This window comes from Tamandua tetradactyla, chromosome 6 (assembly GCF_023851605.1).
Source record: "Tamandua tetradactyla isolate mTamTet1 chromosome 6, mTamTet1.pri, whole genome shotgun sequence".
In the NCBI taxonomy this organism is placed as follows: Eukaryota; Metazoa; Chordata; class Mammalia; order Pilosa; family Myrmecophagidae; genus Tamandua; species Tamandua tetradactyla.
Genome location: NC_135332.1, coordinates 79,704,579 through 79,731,783, shown reverse-complemented (window position 1 = coordinate 79,731,783; position 27,205 = coordinate 79,704,579). Strand labels below are relative to the sequence as shown.

The 27,205-nt window shown below is 34.3% G+C and overlaps 4 pseudogenes; 2 read left to right on the top strand and 2 right to left on the bottom strand.

Moving 5' to 3' along the window:
• Positions 1–1,669: 1,669 nt before the first annotated feature.
• Positions 1,670–2,757, top strand: LOC143686725 (olfactory receptor 5M3-like; annotated as a pseudogene).
• An 8,711-nt stretch (positions 2,758–11,468) lies between these two features.
• Positions 11,469–12,400, top strand: LOC143686157 (olfactory receptor 5M9-like; annotated as a pseudogene).
• A 1,980-nt stretch (positions 12,401–14,380) lies between these two features.
• Positions 14,381–15,307, bottom strand: LOC143686724 (olfactory receptor 5AL1-like; annotated as a pseudogene).
• Positions 15,308–21,198: 5,891 nt separating this feature from the next.
• On the bottom strand, positions 21,199–22,129 carry LOC143686156 (olfactory receptor 5AL1-like; annotated as a pseudogene).
• Positions 22,130–27,205: the final 5,076 nt, after the last annotated feature.

Below are 27,205 nucleotides of genomic sequence, written 5' to 3'. Positions count from 1 at the left end.
AATTTTCTTTCCAAGTGGAGTGGTTGGAAATTATGGATCACTTTTCTGGATATTAGTCTGCTTATTTTTACCATAGCAATGAGATTAACCTGTTTTGTTTGCCTTCTCTCTTTTTTCCTAATCACTGCCTTATGATAATAACAGATAGAGTCCAACAAACTGTTGTTGGATAAGGCTGCAATTCTGGAGGTCAAAACTAAGAAATTAGGAACCATAATTTGTCCTAGATATGTCATTTAGCTGTCAGAGGGCATGGCATAAGTCCCATCTTCAACAAATTCATTGCCTTTCTGAAAAGATATTTCAATATTCATATTAGAAAAAATGTTCTCTATTCTAAAGACCATGAATGTTCAATGATGTTGATGTAATCTTTGTTATCTATTTTTGGGGGTGGTGCATGGTCCAAGAATCAAACTCTGGTATCCCACATGGAAGGCAAGTGTTCTACCATGGAACCATCCATGCACCCTAAATTTTTAAAGCTAAGTAAATGTTAGTTTAACTTCAAGTGAGTTCTTTCCCATGGAACTTTTAATTGTTTGACTTTATTACAAGACTGTGTTTCCTTAAGTGGTTAGATAAAGTTTAAAGATTCCCCATTATTATTTGATAAAGGAACACTTGTCTTTTCTCCATAATTCTTATTGTCATCATGCATGGTACTAATGCATTATCAGTAATATAATTTGAGAAACACTGTTTTACTAAAAGGTTCATTTTATGCAACCTTTATTTGAAAATATGCTTTTGAAATATTCAAGAAGTTTTCCTAGATTCCAAAGGATCTCCTAAATCGACTACATCATTTCCCAATTTCTGCCCCATTATAAGTCTACACTAATATGTCACACATGTTGAAACTATTTATTAAAATTGACTCCTGTATAAATGCTGACATTAATCTCATTGTCTTTCTCACATTTGAATCTTCAGAACATAGCAATGTTGATCTTTAGTAGATTATAAACGCATTAGATATACAGGAGACTTTATTTAGGTACTATGCATAACACATGAATATGAATTAATTGAGTCACCATTTTATAGTTGAAATGGATGGCTATTGTGATCAGTTTGCCCCCTTTTAAATTTAAATTAGGGCAAGATTGAGGTTAGATTATCTGACATCTAGGGCTGATGAATTATTAGATTCAGTAACTTTCAACTCTAATGAGGGAGAATAATCCTATAATCATAAAAGGGACAAGAGGTAAAAGATGATTTCTGAATTCTGTTAAAAAGAGATGCATAACCCTCCATAACTATCTTGAAAAAATGAAAATATCAAACAGCATTAGCAACAGAAGATGGTTAGGAAGTAGTCTTGGATATTGGGCTAATGAAGTATTTAGCACACTAATGTCTCACTCCCATTACTCTGTATAACTGCTACACAATAGTGGCTGTGTATTTATTAATCTTAATCGTCTTCAGAGAGCCTATTCCCTAGCCATCACCACTTTCAAAACAGCAAAACCTATGTACCAAAAGCATTTTCACCAAAAAGAATGACAAGGTGCAGTCACAAATACTCAATAAAGTGACAATGACAGGAAACATGGATAAAGACATAAATTAAGAAATGAACAATTTCTGGGTTTTTTCTCACTTTTTTCCTTTTAGGTATCACAAAGTTTTAAACTAATACTTGTTTATGACTATGAAAATGCTCAATTTCACTAATGTCACAGGATTTATTCTTTTAGGATTAACCTGTCACCAGGAATGGCAAGTTCTCTTCTTCCTCATTTTTCTCATGGTCTATCTTATCACTGTTGTAGGCAATATCGGTATGATCTTATTGATTAAGGCCAGTCCACAGCTTAATAGCCCCATGGACTCTTTTCTCAACCATTTGTCATTCATTGATGTCTGGTTTTCTTCCAGTGTCACCCCTAAAATGTTGGAAAATCTGTTATCAGAGACAAAAGCTATTTCTTTTTTTTTTTTTAAACATTTTTTTATTTTATTATTTTTTGTTTGTTTGTTTGTTTTTTACATGGGCTGGGGCCGGGAATCGAACCGGGGTCCTCCGGCATGGCAGGCAAGCACTCTTGCCCGCTGAGCCACCGCGGCCCGCCCAAAAGCTATTTCTTATGCAGGTTGTTTAGTACAGTGTTTTTTCTTCATTGCCCTTGCACATGTAGAAATTTGTATTCTTGCTGTGATGGCCTCCAATAGATATATGGCAATTGGCAATCCCCTGCTCTATGTCAGTAGAATGTCAAGGGTTGTTTACATTCGACTGATTTCTTTCCCTTACATGTATGGTTTTCTGACTAGTCTGGCAGCAATGCTATGGACATATGGCTTGTACTTCTGTGAGAAAATTGAAATCAACTACTTCTACTGTGCGGACCCACCTCTCATCACAATGGCTTGTGCTGGGACCTTTGTAAAAGAATATACAATGATCATACTTGCAGGCATTAACTTCATGTATTCACTGATGATGAGTTATCATCTCTTATATGTTCATTCTCATCACCATTCTACGCATGTGCTCTGCTGATGGGAGAAAGAAAGCCTTCTTCACCTGTGGGTCCCACTTGACTAACAGCTGTTACCATATTTTATAGGACCCTCATATTCATGTGTCTCAGGCAACCCACTGAGGAGTCTGTGGAGCAGGGGAAAATAGTGGCCGTGTTTTATACCATGGTTATTCCCATGCTGAACCCCATGAATTACAGTCTGAGGGACAAGGATGTGAAAGAAGCCATGAACAAAGTAATCAGGAAACCGTGTCAATAAAACCAAATTGAGTTAATTGCCTCTTATATGTTTCACAAATATTTGTTGGACAATGCATTTTTGTCCAGGACGTGGGAAAGTTAACCTGAAGACTTGTGTTTTGAAAGAGAAAGAGAGAGATTCAAATTTGGAGTAAAAACAATAGATTGACCCATTCCTGGTGATATAATTAGTGAGGATTAATTGATATGGTATAAATGAAAGTAGTCAAAATGGAAATATTTGAGTGGCATAATTGTTATTACAGTAAAAAGTGGAAAAAATGATCTTGAACAGGTGCTCAAGTTTCTAGTAAAATCAAAAGATCCTTTTCTGTGTTCAAAAATTCAGTGGATGAATTTTTTAAAAAGTTATTCATTTGCCTATTTAAAGGGTAATTAGTGGCAGAAAAAATTACCAGCATATTTTATTTTGTTTCAAAACATGATTTTTAAATGAGAGTCTCTCTAATAGCTATGACATTGCTTAATTCTACTTTTCTTTTTGAGGAAGGGCATAGCTCTTCAGAGATTTCCACTTACAAAAGAGCAAAACTTGCACATTTGATTATTTATCTGTCTTCTTCCTTCCTAAGAGAAACACCGTGGTAATTGTATGTCTTTACAGATTACAGTAACTGCAGTGTTTTAACTCTGCAATGCCAAATTGTGCACTTCTCACCTGCCCTAACCAAACTGGCTCTGACCTACAGTCTCATGGAGCAGTGGGTAGAATTAGTAGATGTGTACACCATTTTAGAAGCATGGCTTCCTGGATTTGACCTAACAGATTAAACTAATATTTATTTCAGAATATTTTGTTCATCTGGGACTGAGATATGATGCCTAATTTCTTTGGTTAATTTTTATATTTGAAAGAAATAAAATTTTTAGTGAGGGTAGCTATTTGTTGTGAACATTAATTTCCCAGTGTGATAATCTTAATGAATTTTGATATCTCCTGTATCTCATTTCATAAGCCACAAGCTTGAGGCAAAAATATATTTCCCAAAAATCTATATGTTCTCACAAATCAATCAATATATAAATCATTCAAAAAGTCATCTTTATTTTGGGTGCAGATATTAAATATTTAGTTAAATGTAAGTCACATATTTTTAATTACACATGTAAATAATTACAAATTTCTCTTCAATCATGCAAATATAAAATAAGATTATTGCAATGTGAAAAGAAACATTCTTCTTTGTCCTTTGTTGAATTTTTATTTACCTTAAGGGATACCAGAAACAGATACGAACTCATATCCACACATGCATACAGATAGCATGGACAACCTTTAAAAAACCAATTATATGCAGTTGATGTTAATTTAATTTAAATGTTATATAACTGTGTCTATGTTTGAAAAAATTAAAACCCTTAATGACTATAAGAACTAACTGAATGCTACTTTGGGGATGGGTTGAAAGTAATTTATTTTATGGGTAAAACCAATTACTTGCCATTTATTGGTGACAATTATACATCAGACTAATTGCTGATAATGAATATTCTCAAAGTATGGTTTTAGAGCATTTTAAAACTTTGCAGGAGGTGGAAAGATGGGGTTGCATAATCCTCAGCACCTAATTTTTCAAAAATGGAACACTTTCTTCTTACATTTTTGGAGAGTGAGTGTTACAAGTCAGGTGTTAAATCGTGGTCCTGTTTTTGAGTTTTCAAATTTCAAATTAATTTGTAGGTGATCTTGGACAAGTCACTTACATCACATCCAGTTTTGTAGACTAAGTTCTATAAAGTCATCTCTGACTTGTAATGTCCATTGGACTTGATTCTTTTGCCAGAGCTTAAAGTGTTTTGTCATCTGATGAAAATTCATGATACTTCTATCAAATATATATTTTTTAATCAATGGAATTGTTATAATTATTTTTACATCTATCAGCTTAATTATATTTAATCATCTCCAACATATAACTACAAAACACATTTATCTCTCCCTCTGCCTCAATATCTCTTGTCTTTGTCTCTGTCTCTGTCTCCCTTTCACTGTCAAGCACACACCCACATATGCATGCACAAAGTCACACACATGATTCCTTTAAAATTTAGATTTTCTAAAGACTGCGGGTTTTAGGTCATAATACTCTGGTGCAAATGAGATTAGCTGATGGGTTTTCTCTATGATAGATGGGAAGGACTCTGGAGTTACAGAACTTGGGCACTGAGTGATGGAAAAGAAAGCTTTACCTGACTACTGTTCTGCCCATAGTTTTCCAGACCAAATAGAGGCAGTACATACTTCAGAGTTCATGAACAACCTAGGTTGCCAACCTTATTCTTTCACTTGCTAACTTTGCAAACTTGATAAAAAACTAAAGCTTTTATTTACTTTATAAAATGTATATTTTATTCTTCAAAATTGGGGATGTTATTAGTCGCAACTCTGTACATGTGGTGAGTTAATACCTATAATCTGCTTAAAAGTGAAAGTACACATGTGTACATATGATTGCATATCATGCAGTTACAAAAAGGAATGCAGTTGTGAGGCATGCAACATTGTGAATCAACCTGTGGGACATTTGGTGAGGCAAAATAAACCAGAAACAAAAGAACAATTATGGTATGGTATTCTTTAGAAAATGTTTATAAGAAAACAGATGCCTAGTTGTAAGCTCTTGTAGCAGATACATTTAGTCCAGAGTGGTAATTATTATTTCTGGATTTTGAGAGCCTGTGATATATATATATATATAACCTGATGTTCAGAGATAAGAATGAAGTCAATTAGGTTAGGATTGAGAAAATTATGAACAAGGGATAAGGAGGACATTGTCTATATTTTAGAATCACACCTACTCTTTGAGACCAAAGGAAAATGGTTTATTTTGTCCAAAACCTAAATTTTCTGTGGCACATAATCTAATTCAACCTGTCTGGATAGTTCATTTAAGCAATTGAAACACAGGGCACCCAGAATAAGAATGAGGGCCTTTAATCCTGTATAGTTTAATGCAATGGCTGGATACATCCTAGAATATATTAAGCATATAATCAAAAAGTATTGGCAAGGTCCCATGAGGGATGAGAGAAAACAAATGGGACTATTAAATGTTACCATCAGGGAATTATTTGATACTGTGTCAACCTTTAGGGACACCCAAATCAATAAGCCCAGCCCTTGATCTTGAGGCTTACACTTGTGAAGCTTATGTAGGTTGCAGCGAAACTTAGTTTACCTATAGATACGCCTGAGAGTCACTTTCAGGGGACCTCTTTTATTGCCCAGATGTGGCATCACTCTCTCTAAGCCCAACTTTGCAAGTGAAACCATTACCCTCCCCTCTATTGAGACCTGACATCCAAGGGTGAAAGTCTCCTGGTGATGTGGGAGATGACTCCCAAGGATGAGTCTGTCCCTGGCACCCTGGAATCAACAATTCCATTCTTCCCAAAAGAAGTGTAACTTATGAAGTGTCAGTGACTGAGAAAGTTCAAATGGAGTAGAGAGGCTACTCTAGAGGTCACTCTTATGCAAACTTCACATAGACATTGCCACCTATAATAACTTGCAAAATCCTAACCAAAACTGTTACAGCCAATCCTAAAGAACACCTGTGGCAACGTATAAGATTCTACAAAGGTTCCATTCATTAGGGTAACTTTCCACATACCTACAACCTCCAGATGGGTCCCTGGATCAGATAAATCCTGAAACCTCGAGGGCCCAGCCTCTCCAGAATATCAGCTAGTTCCACCTCCCTACCCCATATTATTGACAGTCTCTCCCAACATGAAAACTTAGAATGGCCATAGCCCCAAAACCCCTAGAGTGGGATAGAAAGATCAAAGGTGATGGTGGAGTTATATAGAAGATAGGGTTTAACAAATGAATATGATTGCTGAATCATTAAATTGATACTTCTTTTAGTCTCCAGTATCTTACAGCAGCTAGAAATAAAGACACAAAATTGTGCAATTGTAATCCATATCAAACACGAGAAATCTGATCTATAACTAATTGTTGTGTGCTGCTTTGACATTTATTGTTTTTGTATGTTACTTTTTACAAAAAAGAAAAAAAGTCAATTGTGATGATAAAAAATATATTCCTTCTAGCCTCCTACATTCTTGAGCCACCTAGAAGTTAAAATCTTAGAGAATGGTACAGTAGCTCATGACAAACTCTGGGATCTGTCCTATAACTACTTGTTGAAGAGTGCTTTAAAAACTATTGTTTTTTTTTCTTTCTTTGCCTTGTATATATTTTATATTATACAATTAAAAAGTTCAAAAAGTAAAACTACACAAATAATTCTATTATTTTACAAATTTGAAGGTGGCTGTCACTGCACTGACAGTCATTCCTTATTTATCTCATAACCACATTGTATGATAGAATTTTTCCATTCCACAAGAGAGTAAATTGAAGCACAAAATTACTCACAGTCATGTAATTAATGTGGTAGAGGCATGGTTTTATTTCAAAGGTGTTTCACATCAAAGGCCATGGTCTGTTATAAGCCAGACAACAATGAAGGCAGAGGGATAAATTCTTTATATTATAATCTATTATGTCACTAATGACTTCTGCTTGAATTCTTCCCCCAATTGTTGCCACATGATCCATACTTTTGAAGAATGTGCCATCTGTGAAAATTACTATGCAATGTCAAAGATTTACATTACTATGATCATCTATCCTGAAAAATGGTGCTTATTAGGGACATAGTAGCATATGGAGGAAAGTGATTCATGAAAATTTTGCATGATACAAACCAAGAATATTTTCCTGGGATGTGGATTTCCAAGTGTGACAATCAGAAGGCAGACCCAATGGGAAATTGGTAGACATATTTTGATCTCTTGATTTTATTATAAGAATTATTCTTCCAATCAATACTTCTTCCTTATCCTAGCCCTGAGACATTTCTAAAATTTTAATTATTGTTCCTTTAATAATTACATGAATGGTCCCTTAGGGAGATGCTGCAAATGTTCAAGAATCTATCATAAATATTGATAAATCACTCATTTGCTGTTCTCCTCTGTTGAAGGTAAATCTGTTAGTCAGAACTCTCTGTAATTCAAATTACTGCAGCTGAATCATTTTATTTTAATCTACATTTAAAGAGAAGGTGAAGACCTTAAACTTAGATTTATTTGCTAAAGCATATTTTATTGTGTGAAGATATATTTCTGTTGCATTTTAAAATTTTTACCCATTGTAAGTTCAAAACGATGTAAGAATGTGCTCATTATAATAAGGATTTATTAAAATTGATTTTCCTCACTTGTTCTCTTTTAACTGTTATTTACACATAAGGAAAATTGCTTTTCACATCATATGTATGAATGGGGTTGGGGATATTGAGTGAGTTAGAAGGTTTGGAGAAGTGGTTATTCCTTCACTGTTTTTCTCTATGGGAAATTCTTGAAGTATTAGTACAAATGAGTCTGTATTTTTATATTGCATATTCCATCCTCCGCATTATCTAAATAGATAATATGACATGTAATTTGTAATAGCACTTATTCTTCTGATACTTGGTTGTTGAACTCTAACTTTGGAGGGAACGGAGTGCAGTGGTCTCCTTCGTCTGTAGCACAGCCTGCATTGGGAAGAGTCATCCAACCCTTTGCTAGTCCATCAAGGATGAACTAGCAAAAAAAAACAAACTTCTGTCTGGAGAAGGGAAATCAAACTGAATTTTAAATTAAAATAGAAAGATTAATAGAAAAGATTACTGAAGAGACAGCCATGAGAGGTGGTTAAGGATAAAATACAAGTGTCAATTTATTGGTTTGCATCTCAATCCTGTAACTCTTATGTGACCCAGGGAGGCTCTGAATCTCTCAGTGCTTCAGTTCCTCAAATGGAGATGCTACTAGAATGTGTTTCATATCACCTTTGCATGCAGAGGGCTTAGAAAGCAGTCAGCAGTTTAACTAGTCTTAATGTTTTGAAACAACTGTTAGCATTACTAGAAAATTTTTTCTTAAGTTTAAAATTTTGGAATTTAAGTATATTGTATTAACCTGATCTCAAGATCAGGAGGCTTTTTTAAAACATATATTTGTGAATATTCCTGAGTATCTGTTTTATATATGTAAAACAATGGAACTAGGTAGTATAAGAGATTCTAAGGGGGATAAGGTACACTCTACATTCAGAGTGCTAATGAGAATTTTCAAAGGAAGAGAAATCCACACACCATAGAGGAACTGAATCAAAATTAGAAAATGGACTGGATCACTAGGAGAGGTGGCATTAGCTTGCAGTTCTGAGGTGCTGGATTTCTTTATATACTATCTTTTAGTATATAAATATAGTACATATTAGTTCAATTTACCCAAGTAGAGCTCTACCAATTAGAGAATCATGGGTTCATGCCTCCAAGGAAAAGAGTTTATACATAGTAAAGTCTATGTACTCAGCTCTTTTTCTAGTGTCTACAGCCCTCATCTGGTTGTTTCCTCATATGAACCAAATAAAGAAGATACACTCTTGGAAATCTTGAATAAGGGGAAACTTGGATCAGCATCGAAACTTAAGTGTTTATGATGTTACTCATTTTAAACATAGTATCTTTATTTCTCCTATTAACCATTTTAAGGGTCATCAAATAGTCCATGGATATTAACTTCCTAAAGGTACACTTCTACTAAGTGAAGGGACCATATTATGATCATTAAAGTACAAAATTTACAAAAGCTTCTTTTTAGCAATGCTCATTTGGAGCATACCAAGTGTGGTAGTTAGTTTCAGTTATCAAATTGGTCAGGTGAAGGCATTTAGTTCTGTTGCTGTGGACATGAGCCAATGCTACATGAACCTCATCTGTTGCTGATTACATCTGCAGTTGGCTAGGAGGTGTGCCTGCTGCAATAAATGATGTTTGACTTAATTGACTGGTGCTTAAATGAGAGAGTGCAATGTAGCACAACCTAAGTAGCTTAGCATACCTCATCTCAACACTCACAGCTCAGCCCAGGCCTTTGGAGATTCAGAAAAAAATCACCCCGAGGAAAGTTTTTGGAACCCAGAGGCCTGGAGAGAACACCCTGTGCCTTCCCACGTAAGAAAGAACCTCAGTTGAAAGTTAGCTCCCTTTCCTCTGAAGAACTAATGAAATAAGTCCCCTTTTATTAAAAGCCAGTCCATCTCTGGTGTGTTGCATTCTGGCAGCTAGCAAACTAGAACACCAAGCTTAAAGTTCCTCTCTGAACCTTTGAATTGTGTTTCTCTTTTGCCCAATTTTTACAAAGCTCTCTACTTCATACCAGCTCAAATGTCACCTCCCAACAGAAATTTTCTTTGGCCACATTTTATGCATCTTCTCCCCCTTATTCCTGATCTTTTTAGCATGTTAAACATTTGTGACAACTGTCACTACTACCTAAAATATTTCATTTATTTATTATGGCTCTTCAAAAAGAATGAATTATAATAATAACAGGAATCTTGGATATCTTGTTCACCTACATATTACCAAAATTTTAAAAATTTTGAGATAGCATGTAATAAATACATCTGATGTATCCTTAGTTGTCCTTGATGTTTACAGGATAAGTTAATAAAATCAATTATAAACTAGGCCCATTTATCAGTATTAAGCACTCAATTCTAATATTATGGAGAGCTTAAATTTCCAAGATTGTCCTAATCCTACAAATACATCCTAAAGCACTCATGACACACTTTTGTTTCTTATAACAGGCAAACTGGGGAATATATTGCTTGGGAATATTATTTTGTAATGACTTTAAACTGGGATTTGAATAGTTAGGGGTGGTATTTATTGGTTCTGAAAACCAATGAAATCTGAAATGAACCACTACAGTTAATAAAGCACATCAGTTATATTTTACTTCCATATTTATCTGTTGATACATTTTGATAGTGATGCTAACTGATTGATACACTTGCAGCTTACTTTTCTGAGATATTAAGAAAAGGAAAAGTTTATACTGTTACCTCCCTTTTTCACATCACCCCTGGCAGGAATTAGCAATCAAGCCAGAATAATTTGTTGCAAAAATAAAAATAAAACATGAGCCTGAAGCTAATATTTGGAAATCTCATGATATAGTAGTTTGGTACACTGTTGGACAAATACATCAATAACTAGATTGTAAGGCCAATATATAAGACCATTGTTTAGTAAAATTATACAGGAAAATCTTAGTCCCCAAGACATGTAAAAAATGTGTAATTTCCCTTGTACTTAAACTTTTGTTCACATTGAGAGGCAAATATGATACATTAAAATGATGTTTGATGGAGTGTCAAAGGGTGCCTCTTGATTACTAATTGGCTAGCTGATCTGGATTTATATTTTAACATTTCTGGGTCTCAAGTTTCTTTTCTATCACAGGATATGTTGGAATAGTTTGAGTCATTGTCTTATAATCTCAGCTGGACTTTGGTCATGTTCATGCTCTCTGATTTTAAGTTATGTAATCTAGCAAAGATGCAGTTACCTAATTCTAATACCATATACTATACATATTAGTAATTAAGGCTATCTACCAATTTTGCAGGCAAGAAATTGAAAAAAGATAAATTGTGTTTATAAGGTGAATTGAAGGAAACAATTATGTCTCTATTATTTCTCTCATGAATATTGTGCAAACTCTACATTGTTCCATAAAGGGTTTGATTCAAAATAAAGATAAATGTGACAAATATTTCAGCAATGAAAAAGTTCTCTAAATGTTTTCAGTTTCTCTATAGACAAAACAGACTGGGGATCTGATAATGAAATGCCAAATTTCACAGATGTGACAGAATTTATTCTGCTGGGGTTGACTAGTCACCAGGAGCTACAGTTTCTCTATTTTGTTGTGTTCCTACTAGTTTACATTGTCACTCTGTTAGGAAACATTGGTATGATCATTTTGATCAGCATTAGTCCCCAGCTTCAGAACCCAATGTACTTTTTCTTGAGTCATTTGTCCTTTGTAGATGTGTGGTTCTCATCCACTGTCACCCCCAAAATGCTGGAAAACTTATTAGCAGAGGCAAAAACCATCTCCTATGTGGGGTGCTTGTTGCAACATTACTTCTTCATTGCCCTGTCCCATGTGGAAGGCTAAATCTTGGCAGTGATGGCCTTTGATCACTGCATGGCCATCTGCCACCCTTTGCTTTATGGGAGCAAAATATCTAGGACAGCCTGTGTTTGACTCATCTCTGTGCCTTATGTCTATGGAGTCTCTGTTAGTCTAATATGCACACTGAGGACCGATGGTTTGTACTTCTGTGGGAATTTCTAAATCAACCACTCTGTTGTGCAGATCCTCCTCTCATCAAGATTGCCTGTGGAAAGTCCACATCAATGAATACACAATGATGGTCTTCACTGGCATTAACTTCACATACTCCCTTTCTGTTGTCCTCATCTCCTACACCCTCATTGTAGTAGCTGTGCTACACATGTGTTCTGCTGATGGGAGGAAGATGGCCTTCTCCACCTGTGGGTTTCACTTGACAGCTGTTGCCATGTTTTATGGGGCCCTCATATTCATGTATTTCAGACGGCCCACTGAGGAGTCAGTGGAGTGGGGAAAATGGTGGCCATGTTTTATACCATGGTGATTCCCATGTTGAATCCCATGATCTACAGGCTGAGGAACAAGGATGTGAGAGAGAGGCAGCCAACAAAGTGATCATCAAGGCTAACTTGGGGCAGTGAAACTGCAATAGCTATCATTGTGTTACATTGGAAAATATTATAAATGACAAGGTATAAATGTCTTTGTTCACAAATGACTTTCTATGGGCAACTCTTGCTTAAATTAATAGATCCAAATACCATTATGCCTTACATCAAGAATGGACACTGTATTAGTTAGATTCAGTTGTCAACTTGGCCAGGTGAGCATACCTAGTCTTGTTGCTGCGGACATAAGCCAATGGTACGTAAACCTCATCTGTTGCCAATTACATCTGCAGTCAGCTAGGAGGCGTGACTGCTGCAATGAGTGACATTTGACTTAATTGGCTGGTACTTAAATGAGAGAGCTCAATGTTGCACAACTAAGCAGCTCGGCATTCCTCATCTCAGCACTAGCAGCTCAGCCCAGGCCTTTGGAGATGCAGAAAGAAGTCACCCCGGGGAAAGTTCTTGGAACCCAGGGGCCTGGAGAGAAGACCAGCAGAGACCATCTTGTGCCTTCCACGTAAGAAAGAACCTCGGTGGAAAGTTAGCTGCCTTTCCTCTGAAGAACCAACAAAATAAATCCCCTTTTATTAAAAGCCAATCTGTCTCTGGTGTGTTGCATTCTGGCAGCTAGCAAACTAGAACATGTGTCATCTTATTTGATCCTCACAGTCAATATTTAAAAAATTATTACTGCATTTAGTAGATGGGAAAACTGATGTACTGATGAATAAAGGCTGCATGATATTTTTGGTCACTTAATTTAAAGACTCAGATTCATGGAACACAGACTTCAGTGGTGTAAAAACTGAATTTATTAGGAAAGTAATTAAAAGATTGTTAGAAATAACATCACTGATGGGACAGCACCAATACCTGAAGAGTAGCACTGGGGAATCTCAGAGAAAACATTCAGGGTTTGATTGGTAAAAGTCCACAGCACAGCGTCTTCTTCCCATATAAGATTCTCTCTCTCTTTCTCTCTGTGGAGATTCTCTTTGCTCTCTCTGATGAGATTCTCTCTAATGATGTTCTTTCTCCCTCTCTCTGATGAAATTCTCTCATTTAACTGTTTGCTTGCAGTTGATATGGTATCTTTACACCGTAGTGGCTGGATTCCAATTTGCTTACATGATCTGGCACAGGTGGTCCTCTGGAAACTGGCTAGGGACCAAGACAACTCTTTCTATCCAAGTACATCTCTTTCTGGGAAGACAGCCAGTCCTCCCAGCTAGAGTGCACGCTTGAACAGTTTATTACCAGGTCATGTAATGGCCATCTCAGTTAAGCATAACAAATTCTACAACAATTTATTATCAAAGTCACATAATGGCAACTTCAGTTGAGCAGAACAGACTTTACAAATTTAGTTTTCCCTTTCAGGTACAAAAATGTGAAATTCCTTATGCTGACCTCTGTTAACTGGAAAAGCTAAACTTTTTAGCTAAACTTTTAATGAAAAGTGCAATTTCCTAATCACACATATACTTAAATAGAACAAGCAGCAAATTATAGATGTTGTAAATCTGCCCCAGTGATCTAAACTAATACAAAATCGGTGCCACTAAATGCTTGATGTCAAAGTAACTCTGCTCCTCTATTCCTTCCCAGCTGAAATTATCCAGTGTTCAGACCCAAAATTTCTGCTATTAAAATTTGATGTTATCCATATAATCATGTGGTTATCTATTTCAATACAATAAAAAATTTCTCAATATCACACAAATTTCAGATAAAGATATTATTTCCCTTTTTTTGGCTTTGTAGTGTCATTGCCATAAAGGATTAAAATTTCTTCCTCTCTCTCCTTTTCAGTCCAATTCATTTTCATTTGCAAATGTTTCAGAAAAAAAAACTGCCGTTGATTGTCCATGAGACTAAGGAGCTATACATAACAAGAAAAAATAAAAGAATTTGAGAACTTGGAGTAAGGATTCAGCTCTGCCATTTACCAGCATTATTATAGAAAGAAAGATGTAACCTAAAGTGTTTGAACCTCTGCCCAGTGTTTCTTCAGTTATTAGAAAGCCAAATACAACTTTTAATAATTCCCTTCAGTGCACTTTTTAACTCCTGATTTCTCATACTATACATTAATGGGTTTAGTAACCAATGGGAATAACCATTACATAAAACACTTGAAGCAAATTTATCTGTTTAGAGAATGGCTTGACTTGGGCTGTAGGCACATGAAAATTATTGTCCCATAAAATATGATGATGGAAGTCAAGTGGGAAGCACAGCTAATAAAGTCTTCCTGTTTTCCTTTGGTGGAGTAGATCTTCAGGACGGCAAAGAGAATGAAGGCCTAAGAAATTAGCACAATCAAAAGAGAGCAAAGAGTACCAAACACAGCAAAGATGAATAACATCAGCTCTTTGGTGTAATCAGAGCAGGCCAATGCAATCAAGGAAACATCATCAGGTAGAAATGGTTGACCATATTGGAGTCACAAAAAATAAGCAAAATGTCACCACTGTTTGAGCAAGACCAACCGGGAACCCATAAATATATGGGCTAGTAGTCATCCGAATGTAGAGATTGTTAGGCATGAGAACAACATAGAGTAAAGGGTTGCAGATGGCAACTTAGCAATCATATGCCATAATTGAAAGCAAGTACACTTCACAAGCTACAAACGTGATAAGGCAGCACACCTGAATGATACAGGAATAAAATGTTATACTTCTACCTTCATGCAAGAAGTTTGCCAAGATGTTTGGGGTGACAGATGAAGTAAAAGAAAAATCAACAAAAGCCAGATGGCTGAGAAATAAACATGGGTGTGTGAAGCTGAATACTGATTTGGATTAACAAAATCAAGCCAACATTACCCATGACACAAACTAAATAGATCACTAGGAAGACACCAAAGAGAATGGCTTGAAGCTCTGGACTGTCTGTGATTCCCACAAGGATAAACTCAGACACTGCCGAATGATTTTTTGGTCATGATATATGTATACATGTACCATTATTCCCCAACAAACACTCCAATAACATATGTTCTGAATATTCTTCATGCTGTAATTTTCAAGTAGATGTTAGGAGATGGTTCTGACCCACACTAATCTTATGGTGAACACATTCAAAGGAAAATTCTGATGGGTTTTCTCTGTTATTCTCAAGGTAAGCTCTTCTTTCAGAATTAAGAGCTTTGTTCTAGGCAGAAATCAAAACGTGAAATTTTATGGGTATTTTTTTATGGTAGAAAGGGCATTTTATTTAAATTGCATACAATTGAAAAATCTGTCTTGTATTTTAATGATAGGAATTAAAGATTGAGAATTATTTGATCACCACTATCAATTTTTAAAAAATTATTGGTATTTCGAGCACACATAAAATACTGTGAATTTATTTGAAAATTCTCAATTAAAAAGAAATAGTAAATTAGAAGATTAATCATTGAATATGAATTTTTTTATTTATGAAAGATAACAAACATTTTGAACACTGATGATCTCTAGATCATTAATTTGGGACAATATTAATTTTTATTTTCTTCCATTATTTATCTAAAATTCCTAGTTTTTCTTTAATTGTATGTAGTATTTGTAAATTAAAGGAGAAAGAAAATCTCAGAAATGTGACTAGCCTATTTTAAATAATTTGAAATATTCATAACAGGGTTAACAAAAATATTAAGTGATTCAGAAAACAGATCTTCAAATATCCAAATACAAGGCAGGAGAAGAAAAAATTTCTAAGATACATTTGTGAAGTATAAATTTGTTTCTGGCTAATTAAAAGGAAGCACATTTTAGTGATATTTACTCTAGCAGAAGTGACATAAATTTGATTTCAATTTTTCACTATTTGATATAAAATTATCTTTATATAAACCTTATATATTGGCAGTTCAGCTATCATCTTTATTTTCTGATAATTGAAATGGAAGCTGAAAGTTTGGGTCTTCTTCATTTTCATGACAAGCATAAGGCAAAGTAGAAGAACTCATTTCTGGTCCCAGCATTGATTCCTTAATCTCAAGTCATAGGTTATGCACAGTCTTCCTCCAGAGAGGCAAGGTAACTAATGGGAAGGAATTAGTTTCCATTTGACTTACAGATGAATGCTGAATTTAAATGGAGTGGACTGTGTTGGGATTTCACTTTTTAAACTAAATAGCACTATGGTAAATAAAATAGCACCATGTTGCTGTTCATATGCTGATACCAGGAACCCCTAAATATGCTAGATTACAAGGCATAAGTGATTTTTCAGATGTATTTAAAGTTATAGATGCTGAGATGGGAGAAATTATCCTAGGTTATCCAGGTAGAACCAATCTAATTACATGAACCCTTGAAATCAGAGAATCTTTCCCAGCTGGAGTCAGAAAGATGCTCTGCAAGAAGTAAAAGAGATCTGAAGTGTTATTGGTGCTCAGTCTAATGTTGCTGGATTCAAAAATGGAAGAAAACTGTGAGTCAAAATATGCAGTAGACCTTTAGAACAAAGGAAACAACCCTAAGATGATAGCCAGCATGGAAAAGGTGATCTCAGTCATCCAACCACAAGACTTTGAATTCTGTCAACAACATGCATTAATGAGGAAACAGGTTATTCCCTAGAGCCTCCAGAAAGATTATTCCTCTGCTGATACATTTATTTCAGTCTCGTGAGTCTTTGGTCATTTCTTATGGCCTCAATAGAAAACAAATAAAATCACCATCATTTCCTTCTAAATTTCCTCTGCATTGCAAAGAAGTCAGGATCTTCACTTTTCTTGAATATTCCTCCAAATAAAGTGTCATGTTAGAGTTTGATGTGGAGAGAAACTTTTAAATATTTGGCCAGCAGTATAATATTGTAGGAACCCCTCTATCCTGGTTGTGCCCCATTCTGATCTGTGAGCAGATACATGGGAGATTCACATCAGCTCCTTGGCATGGGCTTAAGAAGCATCTGATTTGCAACTGTCAATCTCAGAAAGTTGAACTCTATGAAAGATGCTTCTTAGCACAGAGTTCAATGGAGAGCATTGGGAACTTGCTTCAGTGTTTCAGGATGAGGCCTTCGGTATATATTCCACTCTCTTTGGGCTGCAGCCTTCCTAGCCCTGTGCTTGATACTCCTTTGATCTTTGTTCATTGATATGTGACAACACTTGCCTCAAACTTAATTCTTATAATAAACTTTTGTTTTCCGTAAATACTCTTTCTCTTTGGACTGAATTCAGACTGGCCTCTGACAATGAAAAAGAAAGTAGATATTTGGGGGAAGAGATACCAGGCTGAAGAACTTGCAAAGACCTTACATAGGGAGAAAGACTGCTGTTTTGAGGGACATTGAGGAATCCAGAGCAGTGAAAAAAGAAGAGGAATAGGGAACAATGTCCAAGAATTGACATAGGGCCAAATTATTTAGACCTGTGTGCATTATTTTAGTTCCTTGATTTTTACTGGAATAAAATGGAAAATGCTGCAATTTCTAGTTGTAGTAGTTAGGGAAATAGAACCCACATGAGATATCTATATATATGAGATTTTATAAAAGTGTTTCATGTATCTGTGGAAATATACAAATCCAAATTCCATGGGGCAGGTCTCAATCTGGCAACTACAATGAAGTTCTTTAAGGAATTCCCCAGGAGAAGGAGGCTGGCTGACGTGGAGAGAGAGGGATGCTCTCTTCTGACTTCTCCTTCAAATCGTTCAATTGATTAGATTAAATATCACTCATTGTGAGGACACTCCCTTTCACTGGATACAATGTGACCAGCCAAAGATACAATCAATGTGTTGATGATTTAAGTCCACAAAATGTCTCAGCGTCAGATAGACAAGTATTTGCTTGATGAAACCACTGAAAAAGATCATCTGACCAAGTGGATACTTGAATTTAACCATCACATTAGTAGAGAAGGTTTTTTTGTTGTTGTTGAATTACTTCTTAATTATATAAAGTTTTATTATATTTGTGAAATCAAACTACTCAGCAAGGTATATTCAAAAAAGATTGATCGCCATACCTATCTGTACCCCTCAATTCCTTTAATATCCTAAAGATAAACTTTCTTTTTTTCATTTTGAGTTTGCAGTGCTACTCATCGGCATACCAATGCCTATTTTTAAATCAAATATTTTAAAAATATGTGTATCTTTGATATTTCACGCACAACATGTAGCATACTATTAATTCTTGTCTCCTTTTTTAATTTGCAATACCATATTCTGATGATCATTATTTATCATACCAAGAAAATTTCCTCATTCTTGGGAGAAGCATGAGGATATTTGCATTCAATATATTGCTAATGTAAATAATATTCCAGTGAATAAACTTGCATGTATATTATTTTATGTTTGTGTTGATATTTACTTGGAATATTTTTCTTAGAAGTGGGAATGTTGACTGTTGCAATTTTGCTAGATAGTGCCAAGTATCCCTCTAAAGAATTATATTGTCTTTCATTTCTGTCAACATTTTATGAGGGCCTTTGTTTCCCTTCAGGCTAATCAAATTTTTTTCATTTTATAGTCTCAAGTCAGAAATGGTATCTCTTGGTGTTTTATTTACATGTTCAAAGAGACTCTCAGAAGGATGCCATTTCCCCTTTTCCTTCACACATAGATTTTACATTTTTGACATTGATACTTCCATAATGGAAAGATTGAAATATTTATAGACATATGTACTTTAAAATATTTTCATATTTTAATTTTTTTTATTATGGTAGCATAATATACAACTCAATATTTCCCATTTTTACCATTTGCAAGGGTGCAATTGAGTGGCCCTAATTATACTCACAATGTTATGTTACCAGTCACCATCTATGACCAAAAGGTCTCATCACCCCAAACAAACTCAGTTCAGCAATAACTCCCCATTCCTCACTCCCATGGCCCCTGTAGTTGCTAATCTGCTTCAGTATCTATGAAATTTGCTTTTTCTACATATTTCAGAGATACAATATTTGTCCCTTCATATCTGGCTGATTTCATTCATTATGATGATTTCTTTCTCCAATATGATTTATATGGAGAAAAACAGGTGTTTTATTTGTTTGTGTTTTTAAGGAAAGATAAATTGGCTGCTAAGTATTATTTGTAGGAAATCTACTATTTTGAAGTTACAAAAAATTTGGAATTGGGGTACTAAAACAAAAACTATCTTACACATATATTGATCAATTAAACCATTAAATTAAAAGTAAACAATAAATGCTGAATAACATATTTCTCATTTTAACCTCTTATTTCAACATAATTTCAGATTACAGAAAAGATGTCAACATTTTACAAAGAATACCTGTACAACCTTCACCCCAATTCCCCAGATGTTAACATTTTATCACCTTATATTTTTCCTGAACTGTTCAAGAATAAGTTGAAGACATATCTGTTTACCCCATTTATATAAGTATTTACTAAAAATAACTATATTCTCTTAAATGACTACCATGCTGTTATCAAAAAACAGCAAGCTAACATTGATAGCTATTAGTTTCTAATCTACAGCCTTATTCTGATTTGAAGGGCATGCCCATCTCATTTGTTAACATCTGAATTGCTTTTTACTATTTTTAATTTTTTCTATAAGTGTAAATGCCAGTGCCTCTGTCAGGTCATCAGAACCAACAATTCTTTACAGGTTAAGCTGAGCAGGGTTTGAGAAATTAGTGCCTGTGGATATTTTATAGACAATATAACAGAGGAATTAGGATTTAAGGGATGATTTTAATTACTGAATCATTATATAAATGTTCCTTTTGCTTTTGGGATTTTAGAGTAGACAAAGGAAAGCACCTGGAAGCCCTGAATTAAAATTAAGTTGTTTTAGACATCTGGAGGGATTCTAAAAATGCTTATCTTTTACCTGGTGCCTGAGTGGCTATGAGAACTGTAACCCCATTATCTGGTTAGTTTCTTATAAGCTTCAATGCTAAGGAAAATGACCATAAACTAGCTCAGTCTCTTATGTTTGTAAATTATATCCTCCTGGCTCTGTCACTGAAAGATAGATAGCCCTGCTTTCTTATGTTAACCTATGCTAACAATGTTTACTTAACAATGTTTACTTTTTGGCTCCACTAGGCTCTGTCATTGAAGGATAAGATAGCTCCTTTCAATTTGTCTTAATTTACACTACAAATGTTTTCTTTTCTGCTTTGAACTCACTATTAACACTATTTTCTTGTCTGCTTTGAATTTACTATCTGAAATGACCTCATCTCCCCTTGCTAGAATCCTTAAAAACCTTTGATCCCCTTTGTTCTGTGAGACAGATTTGGGGCTCTTAGGCTGTCTGTTTTCCTGCTACACATGCAATCATAAATTATTTCTCTCTTTGAAACCCAGATTTCTCAGAAATTGGTTGTTGAGTGCATCAGGCAGAAAAATCCATGGCCTTTGTCCAGTAACAACAGCATTAACAACTTAAAGTTGCTTTAAAAATTCAGTGAATGCAGTTTTTACTACATAAGGCTTATAAAATGAAGCATTCTAGTCAAAAGACCTCTCAGATGGGCCACGGTGGCTCAGCAGGTAAGAATGCTTGCCTGCCATGCCCAAGGATCAGGGTTTGATTCCCGGTGCCTGCCCATGTAAAAAAAAAAAAGACCTCTTAAATGATTTTGACTCATCTATGAAGCAAAATTTAAACTACTTTATGTATTTCATTCTCATGTCTTTCACTATCACCAGAAATGATGATTTTCACAATAAAAAATGAAATGAGAAAATTACAGCAATTTCTGTGTCCATATTAACCTTTATATAAAAATTTCAAAAAATTACTTTTAGTGTGTTAATTAAGAAAAATTTATTTTTTTAAAAAATTTGCTTCTCTACTTTTAGGCCTTCAGTTAGAACACAGGCAATTTATTTTATACAAGAACAGACCTTTTCCATAATTCTTCTCAAAGCATTTTTCACTTCCTAGTTTCTTGGGCTGTAAATTAAAGAATTTAGCATGGGGATTATCAAACTATGGAAAACAAAAGCTATTTTGCCAGTCTTCAGAGAATGGCTTGTTTTGGGTTCATATACATGAAGATGATTGTTCCATAAAATATAGTGATGGAAGTCAGATATGAGGCACAAGTAGAAAAGGCTTTTTGTCTGCCTTCAGCAGATTTAATCCTTAGAATGGCAAATAGAAGGAATATGTAGGAAATGAGGAAATAAAAGCAGAGAAAAGAATATTGAAAACAGCAAGTTTGATATCTTTGTAATGGGTTTTATGACAGGTTAGACCAACCAAAGGAACATCACCACAATAGAGGTGTTTTATTATATTAGAGTCACAGAAAGACAAGTGGAAGGTAAGGATTGCCTATAGAATTCCCACAGAAAATCTATACAAGTAAGCACTAACCACCATTTGACTATAACCCTTCTATTCATGACAATGGTATAGAGTAAGCTTTGCAGATGGCACATACCTATCATAAGCCATGACTGAGAGCACATATACTTCACATACCACAAACATGATAAAGCAAAACAACTGTATGGCACAAGCAGGTATGGATATTCTTTTAATTTCCTAGAGGAAGTTCAAGATTGTGTTTGGGGTGACAGAGGAGGTATAGCAAAAATCTACAAAAGCCAGATGACTGAGGAAAAAATCCATAGGTGTGTCAAGCTGAGGAATGATTTGAATTAGCATAATTAACCCAAAATTACTCATGGCACTAATTAAGTAGACCACTAGAAAGACTCCAAAAAGAAGAACTTGAAGTTCCACACTGACTGTGAGTCCCAAGTGGATGAATTCAGTCACTTCTGAATTATGGCTTTTGGTCATGGAATATGTCTGAAGGTATACTGTACAATTATCTCAAAGACATTCATTCTGGATAATCTTGGCTTCTCAAATTAAAAAGGTGATTCACCATTATTTTATGGTGACCATACTGGAAAGAATATTCTCAGGGATCTCATGGGCCATCCTTACATTTCAATTCTACCTGCTTTTGGCTGGAAAGCATCTGCTCTAAGTAGAAATTCTAAGATGCTAAGTCTTCTGGGATATTTTAAATAAGAAAGAAGACATCTGAATTAAAACATGAGCTCTCACATATAGAATGAAAACTCATTATTAAATAGCAGGATAAATACTTTAATGATTCAAGGAAAATACTTCAATGAAATAAGACATGCTTCAGATCAATATATTAATGTGAAATACCTAGATATTTCAATACAACTCAGAATCCAAACAATCCTCACTCTACCTAAACATTTCTTTCAGTGTAGTAGCCAGTGGAATGAAAAGGAGGTAAAATATCACTATGAATATATAAGAAGATGGGTCACTGATGCGCATGAATATTTAGGAAGTGACTTTCTGAAAAAAGGAAAAGCCTCTGGTATATATAAGATTCTACAAAGGTTCAATGCACTAAAATAATTTTCCAGAAACCTTGAACAATAAACTAAGTAGAAAATATTAATAGCTTTATTAAGATTGTTGTAAAGTGTTCAGTTAGAAAGCTTTATGACAAAAATTATAGCATAATGAAATGCATCTTAAATTACATATGAAAATGTAATTTTCAAGAAGTCACTCAAATAGTAAACAAACATTTTTAAGTGCTAGGTTTACTTTACTATTGAAGTAGTAAAAAGTTGGTCTTATATATTCATATTATTTATGTTTAAATTGGATAAATTCATAGGCTCCCCTTATTTCTTACTGGGATGATATTTTAAAAAGAATGAAATGCTCCACAAATTAATTCAAATATTTAATGTTGTGACAGCTGATGTTAAATTAATCTTTTAGAATAAATATTCAAGGGCTGTCAGGACATTTCTTGAAATAAAGTATAGTGAAGCCTTATCTATACTTACAAACAGTAAAATATGAACTACAGAATATATAAGAAGATGGGTAAAGGATGTACCAGTGAATATTTAGGAAATGACTTTCTAAAAAAAGAAAAAACCTGTGGTATATATAAGATTCTACAAAGGTTCAATGCACTAAAGTAATTTTCCAGAAACCTACAACCTCCTTATGGGTCCCTGGAAAAGATAAGTCCTGAAATGCAGAGGGGCCAGCCTCTCCAGAGTGTCTTCTAGTTCTCCCTTTCCCATATTATTGACAATACCTTCCAACATGAAAATATTACAATGGACATAAATGAAATACCCTTAAAGAGTGAGAGAAAGATCAAAGGTGATGGTAGAGTTATACAGAGAAGGTAGGGTTAAACAAATGAGTACAATTGCTGAATCATTATGTTGATTTTTCTTTTGTTCTCCATTACCTTAGAGCAGCTAGAAGTAAAAACCTAAAATTTTAAAATTGTAACCTACACCAAACTCTGAAATCTGTTCCATAACTAATTGTTGTGATGTGCTTCAAAATTTATTGCTTTATTGCATATGTGTTATTTTTCACAAAAAAGAATTGTGGTTTGTAAGATGTTGGCTTGAAGATTGATTTCAAGATCTTTTTTGGCAATTTAAATATGTAAAGTATGCAGGAAATGTTTTTCTTAATGGAAAAAAGTGTACTTTTTCCCTTAATATAAAATAACTGATTGATACCGAATGAGAATTGATGTGGGTTGCATGTTTCTGGAATGTGTAGGGTAAAATGGATGGATATAGAAAGTTGTAGGAGTCCTGTTGGAAGTTAATTTTCTTGGTTGTGCTTGAGGTTCACTAAGATTTTATTGTTTTGTAAGATTTTAAAATAGTTTTCTTATCAGATATATCTTCATGCAAAACAAGAACTTGGTTTTTACTCTGTTCAAATGATGATGTTTACTTGGATTATTTGTTAGCTCTTCATGAGAATCTATAAAAGGTTTTTAACCATCTAAAATTTTTAAAAAAAGTATTAATAGAGTCCCTTGAGGGACTGAAGAAGATCATATGGAATAATTAAACTTTTCCATTTGGGAAACACCAGGAAGTCTTTCAAACATTGGGGAGACCCAAGAAATTAGGTCAAGTCTTTGATTTTGAGGCTTGCCCTTAAGAAATTTATATCTGTAGTGGAGAACTAAGACTACCTATAATGAGGCCTAAATGTTGCCTCCTGAAGAACCTCTTTTGTTGCTGTCTCTCTCTCTCTCTCAACTGAACTTTTCAAGGAAAATTGTTACCCTCCCTCCAACACAGGACATGACATCCAAGGTTAAAGTCTCCCTGAAAACTTGGGATATAACTCTCAGGGATGAGTTTGGCTCTTATATTGTAGGATCAATGCCTTCCTGACCAAAAACGGGGAAAGAAATATAGTAAAATAAAGCCTCAGTGGCTGAAAGAGATCAAATAGAATGGAAAGGTTGTTCTAGAAGCTACTCTTATGTAAGTTTTAGCTAGATACTTCTAATTGCCATGGTTTGCCAAGCCCCAAAGAGGAACATTCCTTCTAACTCTGAAAACTCTATAAAAGTTTCACTCACTAAGTTTACTTTCCTGAAACCCACAACTTTCAGAAGGTTCTTGGGTCAGATAAATCCTGAAACATAGAGGGTCCAGCCTATTCAAGATTATCAACTAATTGTGTCCTCCTACCCTTTATTGTCAACACCCCATTTCATGAAAATTTAAAGTGGACATTGGCCAAAGATCCCTATGGATTGGGAGAAGGATCATAGATACTAACAGACAAAACAAAATTTAATAAGTGAGTCTGACAGCTAATCATTAAATCGATATTTATTTTAGCCTCCAGTGTTTTGGAGAAGGTAGAAGGAAAAATATTAAATAGAGGAATGGTAATCCATAATAAACGCTGAAATCTGTTATGTAACCACTTGTTGAAGTGTACTTCGAAAATTATTGTTTTTTCTTTCTTTTCTTTGTATATATGTTATATTTCACAATAAAAAACCTTAAAAAGCAGCATTTAAAGTAAATAATGAGTCTTGAGGTATCTTCCTTATATAAATATACAACTAATACAATTAATTAATAATTAATATATCAATTACATTGGAAAAACATACATCCCATTAAACATCAAAGGGCTGACTAACAATCAATTGTTCATCAGATTGAACCTATTAAAAAGCAATGATGTCCATTGTATGTAAATGGGGGGAAATAGACATCATCTTACACACCTAGTAGTGTTGTAATTTTTCTTCATCTTTCTGTAAAGCAAAGTAACACTGTTGGGAATTTAATCATGCCCTCCCCAAAAGTTATGTATGATCCCGAACCCCTGGTCTGTGGGTGTGGATCCAATGTAATTAAGACCTTTGAAGATGTTGTTAACTTAGTAATATGTGCCTGAACTGAATGAAGGTGGAGCTTAATCCCATATTGCTATAAACAAAGAAAATTGGACACAGAAAAGAAGCCACAGGGAGTAGCCAGAAACTGGAAGTCAACAGAACCCAAAAGATTGCCAGCTAGCTAGAAGACACTGACCCTAGAAAGAAGCATTCTAGCTTCTGAAACTATGAACCAGTGAATTCCTGATACTATGCCAATCTATTATATGGTATTTTTTTGAGCACTCAGGGAACAAAAACGAACAGTAAACTTTAATTTAAAAAAATCCTTGACACTTGAACAATGATTCTACTGCTGGGTATTTATGAAAATAATAAAAATATATAATTATTTACACTGTTGTAATTACCCCAAAATAAAAGTTATCTAAACATATTCTCATAGTTGGTTAGTTAACTAAGTTATTGAATAACTTTTTAGGAAAATAATAAATAGCTATTAAAATCTGTAAAAAAAGTCTAGATTTATTAATATCAAAATTTTTCCCTAAATAATAACCAAAAAAGATCAGTTTTCTAAGTTTTATAATAGTAACTGATTTTTATATATCCACATGGTATGGGCTGCATGCAGAAAAAATATACTCAAATATCATTGCAATATGTTAAAAGCTGTTATAATGTGGATGGCCCTTCCTTCCTTCGTTCCTTCGTTCCTTCCTTCCTTCCTTCCTTCGTTCCTTCCTTCCTTCCTTCCTTCCTTCCTTCCTTCCATCCTTCCTTCATTCCTATCTTCCATACTTCCTTCCTTCCTATCTTCCATCCTTCCTTCTTATCTTCCATCGTTACTTCATACTCAATTTTAATCATTCTGTACATTTTATGCTATGCTCTATCTCATTGTTTGCTTTCATATATATATTTTCTTTTATAACCCATTCCACATTCGTGCACATTAGCAACTTAATTATCTAAATTGATAATCCTATAATTTGTACTTATTTGATATTTGGATGGAGATTGGAAGTATATCCAATTATTTGACACTAGAAATAATTTTTCATAATCCTACTCCATATCTTTGAGATATTTCTTTGTGATATATTTCACAGGTACACTCATTTGTCAGCAAGTTTGAAATATTTTTCTAATGGAAATCAATTATTCTCAGAAAGGAAAAATCCAATTTACAAAATTGGCAGAAAATTCTAAGTGAAAATCATGCCATTTTTTCCCTATATTAATAGTTATGTAGAAAATTCTCAATTTAACCTTGTTATTCTTATAATATTACTTGGACTGGGTGGTTTCTAAATTTTCAGCATTTTCAAACTATGGGTAAGAAATCTAAAAATTAACATTTTAAAGTCTTTTGCTTTTAAACAAATATTTTTATATCCAATGTTTTTTAAATTCCTGTTATACAATGATAGCAGTTGATATTATTTCAACCCTCATACTACCGATTCAGAATTAGAATACAGGTTATGGATGTAATGTTTCAATTGTAAAAAGTTTCTATTTGGGATGAAGGAAAATTTTGGCAATGGATGATGGTGATGGCAGCACATCATGAATGTGACTAAGAGGATTAAATTATGTGTTTGAGCATGGGAAAAGGGGACATTTTATATATGTTCTTAGAATAAAAAAATTTTAATGAATAAACAAAGAAAACTTAGGAC